Source organism: Sprattus sprattus (genome assembly GCF_963457725.1).
Source record: "Sprattus sprattus genome assembly, chromosome: 21".
In the NCBI taxonomy this organism is placed as follows: domain Eukaryota; kingdom Metazoa; phylum Chordata; class Actinopteri; order Clupeiformes; family Clupeidae; genus Sprattus; species Sprattus sprattus.
In genome coordinates this window covers 15151769-15174007 of record NC_137919.1, presented here as the reverse complement: position 1 = coordinate 15174007, position 22239 = coordinate 15151769, and positions in this window count along the sequence as shown.

Here is a 22239-nt window from a genome sequence, read left to right as displayed (position 1 = left end):
TCCAAAGAGGATGAACGATGCTCTTATGTCAAACAACACACTTTTGGAGAGTTTGGCCGTCACAGAGTCAGAAGGGCTTTGAGCATTGGCATTCCAATGCAAACATCAGCAGTGTGGAATAGAGAGAGAGTGACAGAGAGACAGAGTGAGAGCACAGTTGCTTTCAGAGAGATACGGTACTCAAGTGCATTATTGTGTTGTCTCTGGTAAGTCTTTTATACTCAGTTGGCAGGGAAACCCATCATTCGGGTGTTTGTTGCCATAGAGACGTTGCAGTAGCCAGGGAGCTTGTGGAGTAATCGGCGCTTGTACTGCTAACATAGGAGTCCCTTGGCTTTTAACAGGGTACATCTCCAAGTTGCAAACGAGGGAAGAAACATCCACACCTTCAAAAAGACTGGATTGGAAGGAAATATACCTGAATTAGTTTCTGTAGTTTCATGTTACACTTTACAGAAGTCTGAGTAGAACTTGTTGAGAATAAGAGAAACAGGAGAGACAGACAGAGCTGGAACGAGTGAAGGAAAGAAATAAAGAGGGAGAGAGAGAGAGAGTAAAGTTCAGACAGAAGGGCAGAGAGTGAGAGGCAGAAAGTAAAGCAGTGATACGGAGGCCTGAAAGAGATTAGGAGTAGATCCAGTGGGGTGTAGGAGGAAGAGGATTACTCACCAGCACAAACTTCTCAGCACTCTTCTTCTAACCATCCCCCTCACACACACACGCAAACACGCACGCACGCATGCACACACACACACACACACACACACACACACACACACACACACACACACACACACACACACACACACACACACACAATCACACACACACATACACACATACACACACACACACAAGCACACACACACACACACACACATACAAAACCAACTTGTCTGCAAAACAAACATGTGTGAAAGCAGACACACACACACACGCGCAAGCACACACACGCACACACTGACGCATCTTGTCACATGTGCATCACGCTGAGATACCCAGAGTAATTACCGGCTGCTCTGCTATTGCGATGCATCGGCGCAGCTCCTGCCATTCATTAGGAGTGCTTGTGCAGCCCCCTACGGGGCCCTCGCCGGAGTCCTTATCACCACGCAGGCCACTTGATGGGCTTAAATGAACCCTATTAACAAACAAAAGTGCGCCGGGCGTGCCGCGATTAAGTTCAGAGCCGCCAAGACGTGCGAGGGAGGCAGGGAAGGGAGGAAGGAGGGAGCAAGATCGTCTGTGTGTGTGCATGTGTGCGTGTGTATGTGTGTGTGTGTGTGTGTGTGTGTGTGTGTGTGTGTTGTTTGACAGACTGAGAGAGTGTGAGGGACATGTTTATTCATTTCCTCTCATGAGTTCCAATCCCCGCCAGTGGTGGGGAGTTGAAGTTCTGATTTGTTTTTGGCGTCTGAAGATAAGCACGCACTGCTGTTCGGAGGCAAGGGAGAAGCGTTCTGCGGTCTGTACGTGCATGCTGATGTGTGTGTGTGTGTGTGTATGTGTGTGTGTGTGTGTGAGTAGGAACATTTTCGCATTGCATTCACCCTTGTGTGTTCCCCAATTATTACAGTTATCATTACAAGACTAAACTTGGTCTGCAGGGCTTTTCTGCAGACAGTGTTTTTGTTGTTCGCCTGCTTGCTGGGTGGTAGGTTCACTCTTCCTCCATGTTTGTTGTGTGTGTTTGTGTGTGTGTGTTTGTTAGAGAGTGAGAGTCTGTCTCTTGTCTGTGTGTGTGTGTGTGTCTAGTGCACTGGGCACAGCTTATATTATTTGCTGGCTGTGCAGAGGTCACGTGAAGGTGAGAAGCTTGCCTCTAATCCACTCCCGTCCCCTGGTCTTTGAAGAGCATTACCGTTAGACCTCTTTCTGGGTCCTGAGCCGACGACTCCCACTCACGGCTGCCATGCCTCTTCCACCTCTCTCTGTCTCCTGTTCTCTTCTTGTCCTCTATCTCTCTTTTCTCAGTTTTTTTCTTTCTCTTTTACTGCCCTGTGTTTGCTCACTGTGATGTGTTCATCTCTGACACTCACCCCCCCGCCCTCTGACCACTTCCTGATTGGTGGTATCCCACCGCTCCAGTGTCGAACGGGGCGGGGGGTGAGGACTGCGGAGGCCCCGTGCGTGGGTGAACTGAGTTGAGCTGCACGGCAGGCGCCTGTCGAACTATCATCATGCCCATCACGACAGGGGCGACCTTTTTGTCAGCATGTGCCACGCCGTGCCCACTCAGGGGTTGGCACGGGTCCTGCCCGCGTTGTCTAGCCTACCTGGCGAGGAGGGCTGTGTGTGACTATCTCTGTGTGTCTGTATCTGTGTGTGTGTGTGTGTGTGTATTTGTGTGTATGTGTGTGTGTGTGTGTGTGTGTATGTTTGTGTATGTGTGTGTGTGTGTGTGTGTGTGTGTGTGTGCGTGCGTGTGTGCGTGTGTGCGTGTGTGCGTGTGTGTGTGTCTGTGTATTTGTGTGTATGTGTGTGTGTGTGTGTGTGTGTATGTTTGTGTATGTGTGTGTGTGTGTGTGTGTGTGTGCGTGCGTGCGTGCGTGCGTGCGTGCGTGCGTGCGTGCGTGCGTGCGTGCGTGTGTGTGTGTGTGTGTGTGTGATTGGAGAGTAGTGACAGACTGGAGCTGTGCAGACTGAGGCAGCCCTTTTGATACTCCTCCTCAATGGAAGGAAAATGAAAAAGCCCAAGCAAAGATCCTCTCCCACGCGGCTAATCATATCACTCGTACACGCCGCAGTCTGCCGGGCCCAGGGGCATTCATATTCATTAAACACTCCGGGGAGAGAGAGAGTAAGAGAGAGAGAGAGGGAGAGGAGGAAGAGAGGGAGAAGGAGACAACGAGGTAGAAAAAGAAAAGCTGATAGAATGACAGAGAAAGAGAGAGAGAGTGTGTGAAGGAAAAAGAAATGGAAGGAGGGGAGGGAAAGAGACAGACTGTTTCTCAGAGTTGCCTTGGAGTTTTAAGTTGTCACTCAAAGGCATTTTCTCGGCAACTCGGCATGCCAATTACTGTAACAGTATTTGGAACTAAATGACAGTTTAATCCCGTCATTTCCCTGTTCTCAGTGTTGGATTGCTTACAAGCCTCTTTATTACTTCTTACAGCCAGATTAACCCCCTAAAGATACTCTGGAAAAGAACATGATGAGTATTAACTCTACACATGCATCCCTTAGAATCATATCCTTGGCCATCTTTTTGCGTTTGTCCTCCTTTCACACTCCCCCCCCCACCCCCCGATTTCTCTTTCTTCCTCTCTTCCTGGTGACATCGTTCACACTTCTTCATCTTGACCCCTATGATCCTCCTCTTCCCAGCGTTCTCTCTCCAGAGCTTTGGGATGGGGACGAAATGCTGCTCCTTCACACCCAGGCTCTGAGTAATAGATGTTTGAACAACGGCTGACTTCTGTATGCAGGGAGGCCGGAGTTGAAAGGAGAGGGGCAGAGTGATGGGGTGGGGGATTGGGGGCTGGGGGCTAGGAGTACATTTTTCACGAGTGGAGGGGGAGGTGATTGATGTGCTCCACACCCATTATGCTAGGCTTTCAGGTGTGCGTTTGTGTGTGTGTGAAAGAGAGCGAGACAGAGTATGTGTGTGTGTGTGTGTGTATGTGTGTGTGAGTGTGTGTGTGTGTGTGTGTGTGTGTTATTTAACCCTGCTCACGTGGCAGGGACTTGAGGGAAACCTGGGGGAGTGCCATCAGTCATCCCCCCAGCCACTCACGCCAAGAGTATTAGATCAGACTACACGCCATGCAACTTTAATGTGAGAATTTCAAAGGGGAACATTCACATTCTAGCAACAAAATGACTGTGGGAATACTAGCGTGCTATTGCTTGTAAATGTATTTGTTCACAGATATTTGCCATATTGGTCTATTTACAAGAGTTTGTCATGTATATAAGGTGTATGTATCACCAGTACTAATGCCTCTCAGACCTCCAACCCGTGACCTTGGTGTTGTAAGCACCTTGATCTGCCAGCTAAGCTACAGAGGCACTATCTGTATATCTTGATTTGAAAAGTGTCGGTGATTGACATATTTTCTACCTTCTACCATGAGAGAGGGAAAAAACTCTTAGATAAAGTTTACTCTGCAGCATTAAATGGACCCTGACATTTCCCCTGCCTTCAGCATGATGAACAAGACCTTCATCAAACCTTACTTGCACTAACACTTTTAATCCTGACATCTGAGGTCAGCAAAACTAAACTTCCTTTATTTACCAAAATAACAGTGCAAAATACCCCCCGCCCCCTCCCCCTCCTCCTCATCCCTCTTCCGGAAAGTTCCTCTCTGTAACCGCCAGCCACAGAGGGGCCATTTATCAGTCTTTATCACAACACATTCAGCTGGGATCATAACGTGGCCATAAACATGATTTGGGCACGCACTCCACTCGCATGTTTTATTCCAGCCGCTGCCACAGTTTAGCAGAAGCAGAAGCAGACGGAGCATCTGACTGACGATAATAGGTTCCATGCAGGAGTGCACTGGTGCCCGGGCCCCCGCACGCCGACACACCTGGGATTGCAAGTCCACTTCCATCTGGTGGAATTAGGGCTCGTGAACCCCCCCCCCCCCAATGGATGGGCGGCAGGTTTTTTTATTTTGCAGAGCTTATTCAGCATAACGCACCCGGAGCCACCACCCACACAGCACCTGGCTCCCCCCACTGCTCTGGAAGCAAATTCATTTTTATGGCTTTTGTCAGTGTGGGTTTGAGGGGGATGGGGGGGTGTTATGCAAATGTACCTATTTTTTATGGTTTTATTTTCTCTGGGGTTTCTTTTCTCACCCAGACATTTCGGAGAAAAAGCTGAGGGTCACATTATTGATTTTTTTCTTCTTTTTTTTGCGTTGCTCATGGACTAGGATGTGAAAAGCAGTCCCTCTTGTGGTTGAGATATCTCTAAAGTAAGACAACTCCAGGGGAATTGGAGGAGCCCTATTAGCACCACCGCTAGCCGGAAACTTCCCCCTGTTTTACCTTGCCTTTTTTCAGTCTTCTGGGGTTCTCTGTGAAATGGAAAAAAAAACAGTCAAAGACAGTGGATCAGCATATAAGTGACTGCTCAAAATAATGACTGCCCTGCTCTTCCCCAGCTAAGTTATGCCCTGGGGGTACTGTGGGCTCAGGTCTGTGTTAGGAGGGAATTGCCACGTGGAAACGTACGGTTTGCCATGGGCATGTTTGTCTTAATAACCTCGCCTTTATACACTATGGAGACAGCAATGCTGAGACATTGTTTGCAAACTGATGCTGACAAAAAAATGTATTGTTTATAAACTGGTACCATGGTAACGATTCTTCTGCTTCAGGAACAGCTGGACTTTGAGACCTGTCCAAATTGTTTGTTTATAATCAAAAGTTTAACTTATGTGCCAAAAAGGGCATTGCTAGCCCTTTCACTACTTTCATTTTTCATAATTTGTTGTTCCATCAGTTGTGGTGGGACGAATTGGATTGAATTGTGATGAGATCTACTGTGTACCAATCTGGCCAAATAGTCTTTGTTTAATCCACTGCATGTGAATTTCTTGCTGGGTAGTAACAGGCGGTGTCAACCTCATGGGAATCTGCAGTTAGCCAACCAGCTTTCATGTAGCATTGCATTACCTGTTCCACATCAAACACGTGAAAGACCTAGCCTCAGTAGGACCACACACACACACACACACACACACACGCACACACACACACACACACACACACACACACACACACACCCCAGTAGGACACATATGCTGTATACTGAGACCAGTGCAAAAGGTTGGCAGAGTTCCAGCACCAGTACTGCTTGTGTGTGTCCATCATTACACCCGGAAATTACACCCCTGCTGTTTCGAAACCTCATTGCTTCCAGACTGATGGTGTTTGTTTCCTTTCGGTCAATGACCATCAATAACTAACTACTAGATCAGGGATCAGCCTGCCCATTGACGAGGTTGATGAGGGTGCATGCGTAAACTGCACGGAAGGGGTCGGTTCCTGACATAATGCCCACATGAATAAATACACACATAAACACATACACACAGCTGGCGTTTAGACGTCGGTTTGCGCTTGTTTAGTCCGCACCCCAACCCTTCTTGGCAAGGCCTAATTGCATGGTTGCGTTGAAGGGTCTGAAACTGCCTTAAGCAGAGGGATCGTTTAGTTGAAGCACAAGGAGTTGCCTTGTTCTCCCATAATGGCAAAGGATGTGGCCGAGGACTTTCCACAGCCATTTTCTTTCCTTTCCTTTTTCTTGTTATAACTCCACTTCCACTTTTGCCATTTAAAAACAGATTGAATGTTTCGCACTGACCACTTGGTTCCATTACCAGACAGCTAAAGGACAAGAGGAGCAACATCAAGATGTGAAATGGAATTTCAGTTGGGTGAAATGAACAACCGGCTCCAAGTTCTAAAAAGAGGTGAGAGGACAAGACATGAGAGAGAGAGAGAGAGAGAGGGAAAGAGAGAGAGGGGACACACCCACAGAAGACTGTACCAGCGGCAGCCAGAGGGCCAACGTCCCCATCGATAAAAATCCAAAGGTCAACCTTTGTTTCATTGCTAAGCCGGATGAGAAAGAAAGAAACACTCCTGGTATCAGTCTCCTCTACTACTGGGTCATTTAATTCATTCATTCATTTTGGACATGGGTAACTCCTTTTCCCCTGGAGTCACACGAATATAAAAAAAAAAAATGAAAATTGAATCCTAGGTTCCCAGTTTTTGTTGGCGAGATGGCCGGACTCCCTGTCTACCCACTAAAGTTAGAGGTAGAAAAGGTGATTGTTGTAGGTATCTAGAAAACTATGAAGTTAAATGTGAATGATTCAATTAAACAGTGTGGTGCCTTCACTGAAGAAATACTATACCAGTGTACCTGGCAGGAAATATGGAATTCCTCAGATATACTTACAATGAAAGTTATACATGCAAATACACAGTCAAAATCAGTTTGTGCTATTCCCAATGGCACATTGAATCCAATAAAAAATGAAAATAAAATACACTCATGCTGTTACAGTCGTGCTCACTCTGGCGGATGAGAAGAGAGTTAGCCTTCACAGATAAAGCTGTGTAGGCTTCAAGTTCAACAGTCCAAGAAGCGAGCAGGATAAAGTCACTGGAGGTTAAATTACTGTTGCAGCAGGCAATCCTGACAATGATGAGCCTTTAGTGTGCTTGCTGTCCATCCAAATGTGGTTTCGCTAGCTTTGTCAGAGTTCATTTTCACTCTGTCTGATAGCTTATTGCAATAAAGGAAGTTTGAAACATGACAATTCTACTTGCATGGTTATTAGCTTGCTAGTTCACTTAAAAGACCTCAGACAAAAAGGAAACACTCTCTGAAGCATATCATGACAGAACTAATTAACATTCGGGCCAGTATATTAGCTTTATTAAGTCTCTGAAATGCTAAACTAAACCTCCGATAAGAGATGTATCAGCTATACTCCCAGCTCTGTTACTGTGAACTTTGTGGCCCAAACTCCTTCTGAACTTCTCTGCATAGCAGGAGGCAGAAGATTAAATACATTTCAGACTGCATTGTTGAGTTCATTCCATAAGTATCTAACTTTGATGTATAAATAGGATTCATTGTACATACTGTATATCACACACATACACATGGTTAAAATCCTGTCATCCAATCACACCACCACAATACTTTGGACAATGATTTTCACTGACTCATCTATCTCTATCTAACAACTTCAGCTAATTTCAATTCTGACAGAATTTAACAAAATTTAAACAAGTCATATTATGGGCCAAGATTGTAAGCAAGCCACAGGAGAGGAAGAAACGCTTCACTATTGTCTAAATTTTTCTATTTTTTTCCCGCTGAAATTGACAGGGTCTCAGCAGGAACTCTTATTTTGATGCATTTTGGTCTTTTGTGTCATGTCCTGTTCTGGTTGCCATGTCTTTTTGTTTATGTTTTCAGATCACCTGTTTTAGTTTTTCTCCCCAGTCAGGTGTTTCTCTTCCTGATTCATTTCACCAGTTCCCTATTCCCTGGGTACCCACCTGCTCCTCTCGTCCTGGTCCTATTTAAGCCAAGTGTGTTCAGGGTACTGTTCAGCGACGCTCGCTAAGCGGTTTAGCGAGCTAAATTCCAGGCAAAAAAAAAGACAACATCCCTTTAGCGAGTTCGCTGAAGCAACTTTTTATTAATAACCATGGTAACCAATCGCTTAGCACTTACCTGCTCCAGGGCAGGCTAACCAAAGTTTAGCTGGCTAAACTTGCCACACCCACGCCAAAGGAGGGATCCCATTGACAAGGAGTCATAAAGTTTGATTAGCGTAGGAAAAGTTCTTTGCAATCGCCAAGAAGATCCATTTTTCCATCATGATGAGTTCTTGTATGAGCCAGGGTTCACGCTAGACTTTTTCTTGGCCGGACAAATGTCCGACGCTATTCCAGAATATCGGCCATTTGGAATGTCTACCGGACATTATTCACTAATAGCCTAATTAAATAACCACCAAAACTCCAAATGAGAAACGACACAAATTTTTTAAAAATCAGGAGCTTCCAAACACTTAAGTAATTCTGTCAATCTGCAAAACTGATTACTTGGGATGTCACGTTTAGCCATGTGATACACCACTTTCATTTGTGCCACGAGTAGTAGTGGCGTTATCGCAGTGCACTCTCATTGCACTTTGCTGCGGTGTTAGGGACATAGCGGTTCTGTAATCAGACGACTCGCTATGGTCAACTAAGGCAGATCTTTTTAAATTCATGGAGCCTTTCGTAAAGCCATTTAACTTGCCTGCTCTCTCACAAATGCTACAGAACATTGTGTCTCGACCATCCACCTTTTCCGACCTTAGCCAACGGGATTGCTCGAGCCATTCAGCTTTAAAACTCCTTTTAAGTTTTTTGGCAGGCGCATTTCCTAAATCCGTCGGGGCCTCGGATGATGTACTTGGAGTCGAATAATTTCTTGACGAATCATTAGGCCTATCAAGGCTATTAGTTGTCTTTTTGAAGAACTGACCGAGAGACGTCTGCTTAGCCTTTTTAAAATTTTGTTATTGTTTATTTTAGTGAACAGTTTTTAGCGAGGAAACCAGCCTGCGTGTGTTGCGGAACCTCGACCAGCGCATGTTCCGAATGCAATCCAAATCTGCTTTAGAACTTTTTTTTAATGACATAGCAGGCTGATTATATTCAGGTTTATGTTACAGTTGTTTTGTTGTTTTCATATGTTACTGATTAAATCATAGACTAAATACATATTTTCTATCGGACATTTGGGCCGTTTACATCTTATTATACCGGCCATTCATGCGTTCAATCGGCCAATGTCCGCCCATAGCCGGCTAACGTGAACACTGGTATGAGCGCTACCGATCCACCCGACAAGGAATAATTAATTTAGAAGACCTTCTCGAGTCATTTATTGCATGTCACCGTAGATCATTGCATGTCTTCACTTTGTGTAATGTCGGCGATGCACTCATAATTATATGACATTGGTACAGTTGATAAACTCGAAATAACTTTCATTCGCAGCCTGAGACGTGATTTTTAGTTTGCACATGAATAGCCTACTAACGTTTTCTTTGATCCCAGGAAATTTGAGCACATAACCCATCTCCATTACGGAGATATTGGCGAAAGTTGTTTAAGATCTTGTCCCACAATCACAATGTTATTAACCATACGTCATCAACAAATGCAACTTACATCATTGCAAACGTATAGTTTTGCAAACGTGTCTAGTTTTTGTGCAGTAGCCTAGTTAATAAAGTCTACCTCAGTCTACTTCACAGCATATATTTTTTGTAGAAAAGGTGGATGCATGATAAGAAGAGAGAAATGCACACAATATATTTTCATGCTTCAATTTATTGAATTTCTTATTAATACATTCACATTTAGTCATTTCGCAGACGGTTTAATCAAAGCTATTTACAAGGAGATGTAAAACTACAATTTCTAAGGAAGCGAAGGGGTTCAAACTAGCGATCTGTAGCATGCAAACCATGAGTTCTACCCGTTGCATCACAACTTAGACAGCCTAAAGACAGTTTCTTATATTGCTGTCACAGACAAGGCAGTGTTGAATTTTGACATGATTATGGTCTTGAATTCTTCATAACGCGTTTAGACTTTTGTTCGGGAAAAGAAAATCATGGTTTTGGTGATCAACCTATCCTGCCTTTTGAAGCAGGACGTGCACGCGCAATTTAGCTGATGATTTAAGCCTGGGACAAATTAACGAGAGGTTAAAATAAATTAGCGCTCGTCGCCAGACGGGCTTGGCCTGTTCTCGTTTAGCGAGCTAGTTAATCTCCAGTCGCGAGCTAAATTAATTATCTTAGCTTCAGTTGTACGCCGAACAGGGCCCAGTTCTCTTTGTTAGTTTGTTGTCTGTGTCTTTCATATTTGTTTTCTTCCCCATACGAAAAAATATATTAACAAATCTTTATTATCTCCACATTAAAAGTGATTTTCACTTGGACCAAATTTCTCCAGTGGTGTCAGACTACAGAACTCCACAGGGTCACAAGTTATGCTCAGTTTTCACTAAATGTTAAGACATCTCTATATTACCTCCTCTGTTTCTCTCTTAAGGCAACGTTTGTGTGTGGGGATGAGGCACAAACTGTCACAATAAAGTGTGTTTAACTAACCTATAACAAGAAAACTTTTTTTTAAACTGTCATGGACGTGGGTAGCTTGGTATATTTTACAACAAAGTGCCTCATTTAATTTCTGTCCCAAACGGTTTATCCTAAGGAATTGTAGGATACATCTCTATGATTAAATGGATACATATTTAAAACCATAATGAGATCACATCTAGGTCTCCTGACCCATCAGCGATCCATATATGAGAACTACACATTTTCTTTGGGTCGCCACATTACTGGTCTGTGCCTGATTTTGTAAACCCACTCAAGTTTTCTACAAGTATAGCTTTTGTTTGTATAAATCTCCCACCTCTTGTGATAGGCTTTCTCACGGCAAGGACCCAATCGCAAACCAGATTGCAAAAACAGAACACGTCCAATTTCCAAAAAGGGCAAAAAACACAATTCCAAAACGGCAAACACAGAAGAGCAAAAATCAGAGAGTCCAAAAGAGATAACAGGCAAACAGAATTCCACGGGCAAAACACAGATCACAAAACAGAAAATCGTATACAATACAACTCGGGAAAAGACAGAATTCGGGGATAGATCCGCATTGAAAAGAATTACAATCCGACAGTGAAGTAAAGAGGGACAGAACAATACATAGCAGGGGGAACAGAATTACACAGGTGAAACATTTCAGGTGAAGCAATAAACGATAAATTGGGGCAAGGATAATTAACACAGGTGAAACGAATTCATGCACAAACTTTCAGCGAAAAGAATGGGAACAGAGCAAAACACGGGTGAAAACAATAAGGGGAATTAACAAGGCAAGGGAGAAACAATTAGGCCAACAATCACGGGTAAAAAGGGAAACCGGTGAGTACTGAAGGTCAGGGAAAAGGCAGAGGGCGGAGTCTGCAACCAATAAACAAACGCACGTGGCCTGATCACAGGAACAAAACAAACATAGGAAAACACGTAGTAAAACAGTAGCAAACACAAGCAGCGATTGCAATACAAATGTCTTAGATCGCTGGGATCTTAACATCTTGTGTCGTGTGTTTGGGTCCTATCAAGTGATGGGGCAAAGCAGAGCTTTGTGAAACACTGAAACAATTGTGCTGGAAATAGTTTCAAGGCTTTGAGGCTTTGAAAATGCTATTCTATGAAACAATGTCTCAGACAAGCGTTTGACAAATGCTAAGCTACTTATCATTGTGGTGGGTTATGACAGGCTATCAATATGACATATGATTGGCGTATGATCAATACATATTTTGGAGAAATCATCATACAACAAACAAAGAAACAAAAGCAAATGGGGACTTTAATGAACAGTGTGTTTCAATAAATATTTCTTTGTTTTCTGTTGTGTTGTGTTTATCTGTGAGGCTATTTCATTTGCTTGGTATCTCTGTTTCTTGCGTAAGACATGACATTTAGAAAGATAATCTATTGACAAAAGGCTGCTCTGTTTATTGTGGTAAATAACCAGATGGGTTTTGTGGGTTTAAGTGTACTTTGTAGTCTTTGAAGTGTAGGCCCCTTTATTGTGCTTCCTTTGTGGAACTTGTTTAATCTACAGTGGAATGAAGTGTGAGTGAAAGTAGCTAATTATGTTCATGGAAAATGAGGGGAAATTAAGAAACAGTGTCTCGCAATCATTTATGTGAAGATTTCTATTCAGAAATATGAGTTGTTCTGCTGTTTTGGAGCTGAGTTAAAAAAAAAAAACATATTCCCTCCCCAGCCTTGGAAAAGTTGCAGCAGTGATTGCTGCTGCTGATGATTATGATGATGACGTGCCTGAGGACATTGATGGCTGTGGTTCTGTTTTTATGAAAACTGCAGTTAGTTCACCAGTAAAGGCATATCGTTGGCATTCCTTACATTATTCTTGCAGACATCAGCCCTTACCGTGAAATGAAGACTGACACCGTTCACGTCAGTGTTGATACGGTGGCTCAGGGCGTCGATGAGGCACACTCCACCTCTTGTATCACTGGCAGTGAAGGTCTACCCATCAAGCCCTGCGTCTTCCCAAGTTTGTCCTTGTCCTTGTAGTATATACAGTATAATCTCAATGTTTTTCCGGCTTTGTTGAGAAATTCATTCTACATAGGTATTTGGACAAGGGCCCTATGAGTAGGGATGGGTATCGTTTGGGTTTTTTCCAATACCGGTACATAACCGATACTTTTAAAACGATACCGGTGCCTAAACGGTGCCAGAACCGATACTTTTTTATTTTTTTTAATTAAAGACATTAGGCTTATTTATTGCCAAGGCAAATAGTTTTCTTCAAATTTAACAATATATTAACTGTTTAAGGTATACTATAAATACAAATAAATACAAAACACTTGGCTTCAAACCTTTAACTTCAACTATGAACAATATATTAACTTATAACAACTGTTTACAGTATACTTAAATAAATATAAATAAATACATAACACACTCTGTACACACACTTCACACTTCAGTAATACTTTTGCAGAAATATGAGCATGTTTGCCTTCAGAGTAAAAAAAATATTAATTAGTTTGCATTTATTTAAACCCACTGGTTTCGTGAATGTGTACTGCCCCTTTAAGAGTTTAGCTTCAGAGCCTCTTGAGTTCTCGCCCCCATTTACACGCAATTTTGTTGTTGCATATGCTGCACGTCGCGTTGTTTGAATCTTTTTGTGCGAAATACAGCCACACTTTTGATCGTTTACCTTTCGACATTTTCTCCGTTATATTGATGGCTAGCTCTGTTTGTGCTTCCTCTGTGCAAGGCTGCCTGCTCTTCGCTGTCAGACTGTTGCAATGTTATTGTAGCATCCGAGTGCTCTCTTAAGAACTCACATTGAGAAGGAATATCTTTGGATGAGAGGGTAGCTCTCCGTTTAATAAAGCGTATCCAACTTCTGCTTAGAACAACCACACTTATCTTGAAACCGAAACCACACGCAAGTCAACCCATTACCATGGCAACTACTCAACACAAATCTCGTTTCCACTAGTCCCATACGGAATGCAGCGTGAGCGACACAGGCGAGAGTCTACATTGGGAGATGGAGCAGTTTTATATGTGCCCCACGAAATCTGTTAGCAACACAAAAAAGTATACAGATCGTACTCAGAAAGATCTACGCCACTAACGTTACATCTCGTTAGCTATCGCTAGTTTTGTTAAATTATAAAAATTAAAATTAAAAAAAAAAAAAAAAAAAAATTCTGCTCAGGCACCGAAAGGAAGCACCGAAATCTGCGTTGCATTTCGGTCCGGGTAGGTATCGGTTGTATGGAACCAGTGCCGTATTGGTACCGGTTCTCGCTACCCAACCCTACCTATGAGTATGGAGGACCAAACCTGCCATATTTACAAATGAATGACTAAATAAATAAATGTCCACATCCATGCATTTAGACAGAAATAAATGGATAAATGTATTAATTAATGTACAATTGTCAATCAATAGTTACTTATAATTTACATTTATGTATGTATTTATTTATTCATTCATATATTTATTCATTCATTCATTTATTTATTCATGTATTTATTTATTTATTCATTCATTCATTCATTCATTCATTCATTCATTCATTCGTTGTTCCCAATATGATAATGACAGGAGGCCAGTAGGCGTGGAAACTGACGTTCAGACATTTTGCAATCAATCCAGAGCCTTCATGATACTGATGTAATGGCTTCGTATGAGATCGACAGGTTATTGCTCTCAGGTTGTGCTTTATGTAGGGTGACCAGACGCCCACTTTTACCCGGACATTCCGAGACGTAAAACATTTTGGATTCCAAAATTGTCCGGGATTTTGCGTCATCGGATATTTGTGTTTCTGGGTCTTTCACAAACTCGTTTTTAAGCCCTTACAAGATTTGGAAAGGGTATCTCCCTTATGCTCCACCCTCTTGCGCGAGCTCTGACTAGAGAGAACTGTCATAGGTCATCGACCGCCCTCCCAGTGTTGCCAGATGCACAATAATGATCCTCCAAATACGATCATTTTGAGCATTTGGCACGATACTGAGCACTTTGCCGGCCCCACTAGGTGCATTGTTTACAATAATGGTGATTCCCTTCAAAGGAATTGTACCCATATTCAAAACCATAGTAGGCTAAGTTAACAAATATTGCCTAGGAAAAGTGATCTACGTGATAGCCCGATGGGCGTCTCCGCTGCGCAAATTAAAACCTGTGTGTGTTTTGTGCCACTTAAACTAGTTCTAAAGTATGCCAGGGGGGATATTGGCCTTTCGGAACACTGGGCCGTCCCCAGAGTGCCTACGGGACTTGTAGATCTGACACAAGGTACCCTGAGAGATTAGAGGGACACGTCGTTTTTGTTCGCATTTCCAAAGCCCAAAACATAGGAGGAAAGTTGCCAGCTGTGGATTAAACAGTGTGGTAGACCCCACTCCCAACTCAATACATCGCAAAATACACATATGTCTGCTCCAAAATAAATTAAGCTGCTTGCAGTTAGCTAGCTATCTATCGCTAGTTATGATGACTAACTATCTTGTTGAGAGAACATCCCCTAACAGTCATGGTTCATGGCAACTAGTATTATTACCATCAGAAGTACATAACTAGTCTCTCCAACAAATGTGTTAATGTTAAAATCTAAATGTTAATGTTACCGTCAAAATGCTAAGTTACTGTTTGAAAAATTGCAGTCTGAGCTATCCTAGCTACTAGCGATAGCAAACGCCAGCTATTTTCCAGGAGCTCAACACACTGCATCAATGTTGAACAAAACGTCCCAAGAGGCCATTATGAACTTTTTATATTTAAATCTTTGTAGCATTTTGTGAATGGGAACCTTACTCCTGAGGATCCCATGGTATGCACAAAGCACAACCTGAGAGCAATAACCTGGCGATCTGATACAAAGCCATAGCATTAAATCAGTATCATCAAGGCTCTGGATTGATTGCAAAAGGTCTGAACGTCAAGTTTCCACGTCAGTTTCCACGCCTACTGGCCTCCTCTCATTATCATATTGGGAACAACGAATGAATGAATAAATAAATAAATAAATGAATGAATGAATGAATGAATGAATGAATGAATGAATAAATGGATAAATGAACGAATGAATGAATAAATAAATGAATAATTATATGAATGAATAAATAAATACATACGTAAATGTAAATTATAAGTAACTATTGATTGACAATTGTGCATTAATTAATACATTTATCCATTTTTTTCTGTCTAAATGCATGGATGTGGACATTTATTTATTTATTCATTCATTTGTAAATATGGCAGGTTTGGTCCTCCATATATGAGATATACCACGTTGGTTATATTATCTGTCACCAGGCATTGAACTTTTGAGGTTTTTCCCCACTCAGCCATGAGCAGACTTCTTGCCTGTGAGAGACTGGTAAAACATGATGACTCTAAGAACAACTGTTGCCATCTTTGCCTCTGGTGTTCAGTAGCAGCAAGTCTCTCCAAGGTAGCCATTCATATTAATTGAGCACCACTTGCCAGATGTAAGACTAAAAAGGTTTAATCAGCTCTAAAGTCAAAATCGCCCATTCATATTAATCGAGCAACACTTGCCAGCTGTAAGACTAAAAATATTAAATCAGCTCTTAAGTCAAAATCACCCTTCTGTAGGTGAGTCTTGGCCTTGTCCTTGGTCACTGAGCGCCTTTCTTAATGGGAGGATGTAACTTGGATTAAGCTTATTGACAAAGGCCCTGAAGCCCTTGTCCTCCCCAATGGAGAAGGGCTGCAAATCTTGTTCACCACAGCCTCATCCAACTCTCTATGTCTGCCTTTTTAAAGAGAACATAGAACCCACTTTCAGACAAAATGAATCAAATTGAGTAAATACAGCTTGAAATACTGCAAAGCATGATCACTAGGCTATATTTTGTAAATTGTATATACAACAGCATTGACCAATTACAATGAACAAACCAGCTCAATTTTGGTAGGTTTCTGTGCAGTGCACTGTTACATTTCAAATTCAAAATAATTACATGTGTTTGCGTGACTTTTAAGCATTTTGCAAGTTTGCAGTTGAGACAGGTGTGTGATCGACATGGGCATTTTGAACCACACTTTGTCACAGTCTTTGAAAGCTTGGAAGCTCGACACAGCATCGAAACACCAGCATGGGCCGCGTCATCCCTACCTCTCTTTTGTAAACCGTGAATCCGGACCGAAATTACGATTGATGAGACAGACAGTGTATCATTAAACACAGTACTGTTTGTTTAGTCGGGTTCTTCGGTTGGTCATTTCTGCACCAAGGAACAAATCCTTGCCTTGATGCAGTGTTTAACAAACTCAGGATGAGAGAATACATGTAATTAATATAATTGACCTAATTTAATATCAGGTGTCTCTCATAATGAAGGCCTGTGTTTGAAAGGGAACTTCATTAGTAGGAGTCAGTCCACCATTTGCAGCGCTTTCTTGTGACTTCACACGGCAGGGCCGGACAGGGACAGCTAATGAAGCCTCACAAACGATCGCCAAGTTTGCCAAATGTCAGCCTTCGCTTTGACCAGAGACCCCTCGAATCCCTTTGATGATCGCAGCCAAAAAAGTTCTGCTCCATCTCAAATAACAAGCATCTGCAGGAGTCGGCGCATTTGTATCGTCGACAACTACTAAACTTCTGCCAGTTTACGCCAGTTGTTTTCCTTAGTGTTACTCTTTGCCTTTGTCTGAGTCTGCTTTCTCTTTGACATTTAGAGATGTCTATCCTTAAAATCTCCCAGTGTCTTTTCGAAATTAGGAGCCACCCCCTCTCTCCCATCCATTTTTTCCGTCTGTATGTATTTGTTTTTGGGTGACATCAACACTGATTATGTGTTAGACTTGAAGTTTTGACAGTGACTTTCGACATGAGAAAGAATATCTAAGTCCCAGTTTGTGCGCGTGCCTTTGTCTGTGGGCAGCGTGCACCATTACCTGCCTCGGATGACTTCCCAAGCTAATTGTGTCCTACAAAGAGATGCCGGCGTGCACTCCAAAGGCAAAGATAACAGGAAAAAGACACAGGTAGGGCTCCTGCGCGCCTATGCTAATTGTGCTCCCTGTGAGCGCGTCTTTCCTTTAGACGTCGTGCATTCTAATTAATTTTCAGGGGCCTCACACTTTCATGTCTCTAATTGCTCATAGCTTCCCGGCTTCATTAGTCAGGAGGCTTTCTCTGTGGATGTTAAGGCAAGTCCCTGGTCGCTGTGTGCATACAATTTTTTGTCTCATTCACCCCATGCTACCTGTGTATTTTCAGGCAAAGTATTATTAGACACTAGGCTAGCATTAAGCTTGCTGAGTATTACCTTTCAAACTTTGTGCCTAAAGTAAGCCAAGTTCCCATTTTTCTCTGTCCTGCTCTCTCACCTGACATTATTTCTCTCTCTCTTTCTTTCGCTCTGATTCCCTATCCTGGCTGACAGTACTTTGTTTTAGTTTTTTTTGCCAAGAGGGGCTCATAATTGTATTGGACTGGTATGAGAAAAGTGTGCCATTGCAATAGTCATCACCACTTCCATCAATTTCTCCAACCACTGTGACTTTCTTCAAGAACTAGCAAGACCCACCCAAAGTCCTTGTTTCAAATACATTTGAAATGTTCAATGTTCTAGCCATTTGTTTTCACTCACATAAATCGACTCTAATTAGTGACACAAATTCACTGCATATAATGGTATATATTTCCTTGAAATAACCAATGACCTTTCATTTACATGGTGAACGAGTATATGAAAATACACTTTGAAAAGTTTCCACTTCTTACATATAATAATACTTTGATGGTCTACTGTTACCATTTCCGTTATTCTTCTCTAGTAAAAGATCCCAAGAATGAAGATAAGAGGAAATTGCCACCTGATTAAACATTGAGCTGCAAGCCTGTTCTTTCTGGGAAACATACCTGGAATATCTGTGAAGAAAAAAAAAGATTGATATTCGGGTTGAAACCTGACTGCGCTTCAAAACATTATGACACTGGCTTTAGGGCTCTTGCCACCATCACTGTTGTGTTGTCTGCAAATAAATTGGCAGGCTTGCCTGAAATTCATGTTACGGGCCTACACAGAGATGAAAATAAAGAATCGAAAATCCACAATCACAGAAGAGTCACTTGTTGATTGAATTGCAGAGGCATTGGAAGGTCAGTGGTTTCTCTGTGACTGTAACACTCTGAGGAATGTGGTGAGTTTCTGAAGTGAGAGAGAGTGTTTCTCTCCGGGAGACTTTTAGTGTTAAATTAATATCTGTTCATCTCCCCCCGTCTCAGACTGGGTGCAGTCTGAGCTACCGCGAGACACAAATATCCATAGAAATGGGAAAGCAGGTGTGGGTCTGTGTGTGTGTGCAAAAGGGGAAGAGGGAGGGATGGAGAGAGAGAGAGAGAGAAAAGGGGAAAACAAACCCAAAAATGCTGGTTTGGGCATTTTTCACTGGGGTTGGTTGAGGTGGTAAAATTTCTGCCCACTAATGAGTTCTTGAGTTATTTTTTTAGAACTCCTCAACACTCTCTGTGGCCTCAGGACTTGCTGACACCTCCTTCTCTTGTCTCTCCATCGACCCCCCTCTCCCTTCCCCCAGACACACACACCCCTTTTCCCCAAATTATTGCACCTTTTTTACCCGATACCTGGCAACATGTTACTGGTGAGGAGATAATGTGGAAGCTATTGACCTGTTCATCCTCATCTCTGTCAGGAGATGGTGAGCCATGCATAATTGGACTGCTGCTCGTGTGTGTGTGTGTGTGTGTGTGTGTGTGTGTGTGTGTGTGTGTGTGTCTTTGTTCGGTCGGCTGGGCAAAATCTGGAATCATCAGCATATAATGAGATGCAGTCTTTTTTAAACAACAACAACAAAATAAATAAATAAATAAATAAAATATTAATAAGACAATGAAAACAAACCTTAGGTCATGCTTGTGCAGGAGGCAGTTCTGATTCCATGGCAATTAGTTCTTTCAACATTCATACTGAAATGATCTATTGTTATGCTGGACTAAATTCACATAGAACTGCCTTCATTATGCAGTAGACATGTACAGACACCAACAAAGAGTAGCAACTATAGACTACTGAAATTGATTGTCATGCTAGGATCATTGTGGTAGCATGACAATGGAACTGACATTGATTTTAAAATACACAACATTACAACATGTTTACAGAATTTACATTTGCAGTCGTGGTGACAGGTGGTTAAACGCACATTTTAGGCTCTATCATCACAAATAGCTTATACCCTACCACATGATATTAGAACGGGTGCCCAAGTCAAACAGCTCACGTTTCCATTTAAAGGAGATATTTAGTTCATTTGGTTATCATTTGGTAGGGTATAAGCTAATTGTTTGCCAAATTTCATGCTTTGATCACTCTTGTCACGATCACATTGTTAAGCCACCTGACTACAGCAGCCCGAGAGCGCTCTATGTACGCAGAGGTGGATTGAGTAAGATAATGCTCAATTCAAGTGGAAGTATTGTTACACTACAATAGTAATGACTCAAGTAGTAAAAGTACCCATCAAAATAATGACTTGAGTTGGAGTAAAAATAGATCTAATATACTGACTACTGAAGTAATGAGTAACTTATGACATCTTTAAGGCATATACAAGCAGTTTTTTTGCTGCTGCTAGCATTCGCTAAACTTGGCTCAGCAGCACTTGAAACATTATCAGATGAACTCGAAACATTATCAGGTATTTCTTCCACTTCCACGGATGAATTCCTTGATTGAAAATTGTGTGTTACCTTAGGTAATTTCTTCCTGAACTTCTCATCCTCCCCTTTCCTCTTTCTTTTCTCACTGCCACTTCGACATCGTTTCACGCTTAACTTTGCAACCACACACGTCACCACACGAAAAAGTCACGTGACCTGGAATCATTTGTTACATGATGGAATTAAGATACTATTCTGACATGTGTTTCTGTTGTTCCATGTATTCTCCTCCGCCGCTCTTATTACCTCTTCATATCACTAGTATGTCTAATGGATCCCTGCCAACCTGTGTCTTGTTATCTCAATAGTTTCTCTGTGTATTTAAGCCCTCATCTTTCCTCAGGTCTTTGTCGGCTGATGTCTGTGTTCACACTGTGTTTGGCTGCTCCCTGTATTTCTTGTTCATTGCCAGAAAAGATTCCTCGTTGTGTTACAAGTTTGCCTATGTGTCAGGCATTTGGGTCCAGCAGCACGCTACAGCAGCATTACACTCAGGAAGTAGCAGTTCATCAAGTTGTAGCTCCACACTACATTTCATCATCCTTGGAATTGAAAGGCTTGGTAAGAAAAAATAATTCTCCAGTTCTTCCCATATCTCTGTTTATATAAAATCTCCTTCGATGGTATTCCCTGTCTTTTACCATCTACTTTCAAATGGCAGGGCTGTCCTCAAAATAATGGAATTGTATTAGGCCTAGATGGAGTTTTGTTTACAGTGGACTTTCTGCCACATTTACCTACTCCCTCAAAGCCACAAGTAATGACATGTGAAGTAAAGACAAGTAAATACTTTAGCATGTGAATAGAAAAACTAAGAAGGGGTGGATGTTTACGCTGTCCTACTGGTGATCTCATAAAGAGATGTACATACCTGAACATTTCACTTATTTTAGGTATTTTTTAAACAGTCACTTTATTTGTTAGTTAATTAATCAGAAGGAAAAGCCTTTAATGTTCATAGCAACGCTTGTGGTGCGAAGATTGGATTTGAGATACCACACAAAGCTAATCTAATTTTTCTGGGCTTTGCCACTGATGCCCCAGCCCTCAAATGATTAAATGCTTTGTGATACTTTTTCAATGGAGGCTATCATGGCTGTCACTTGATTGGATAGCACTGGTCGGTCATCTCAGGAGTATTCATTGCCATTTCTTGCTGTAGTGAGATGGCGAAGACAACAGACGTTCTTTGGAGGAACAAAGTGGCCAAGTTCTTCTTAGGCCGTGATAAGATGCATTGCACACAATGAATGGAGACTGTCAACCTATTTTGAATATTGACTGATTATGCGCCAGAACATTTACTAGGTGTGGCAGAATGCCAATGGGTCATTGCTGTTAGAGGATCACTGCCCTGAGGTGGTATTGGATGTTATTTATTGCTCATCCAAGACGGGGTAGGAGAGTCAAATCGTTCTTTTGTAAGGCATAGGTTGTAATTGCATAGATTTTGGCGTGCAATGACCGCCTGCTGCTGCAGTGCAATCGCATTCACATTTCCTAGTTGTGGATGGTCAACCACAGACAGGGCCGGAGTGGGGTCACTTTTCAGCCCGGGAATTTCAGGCCCAAGACCGGCCCACATTTTCCATGGTAGTGGAAATAAAATAAATGAAGCAGTAGTTCAGCTCTTACTATCCTGTAGTTTTTTTTGTATTAATACCATGGTTCAACAAATAATGTAAAGTTTCAATAATAATCCACTTAAGAAGTAAACGAAAAATATTTCACAACTCCACAAGGATAGGTTGATAAATTAACAAAAGCAGAAATAAATAAATAAAGCATTTGAAACATATCCCACTCTTCAACAAGGAGGCATATTGAACTAATGTTTACAGTTCAACTCACAGTACAGTATAGTTACATTGCGAAAAGCA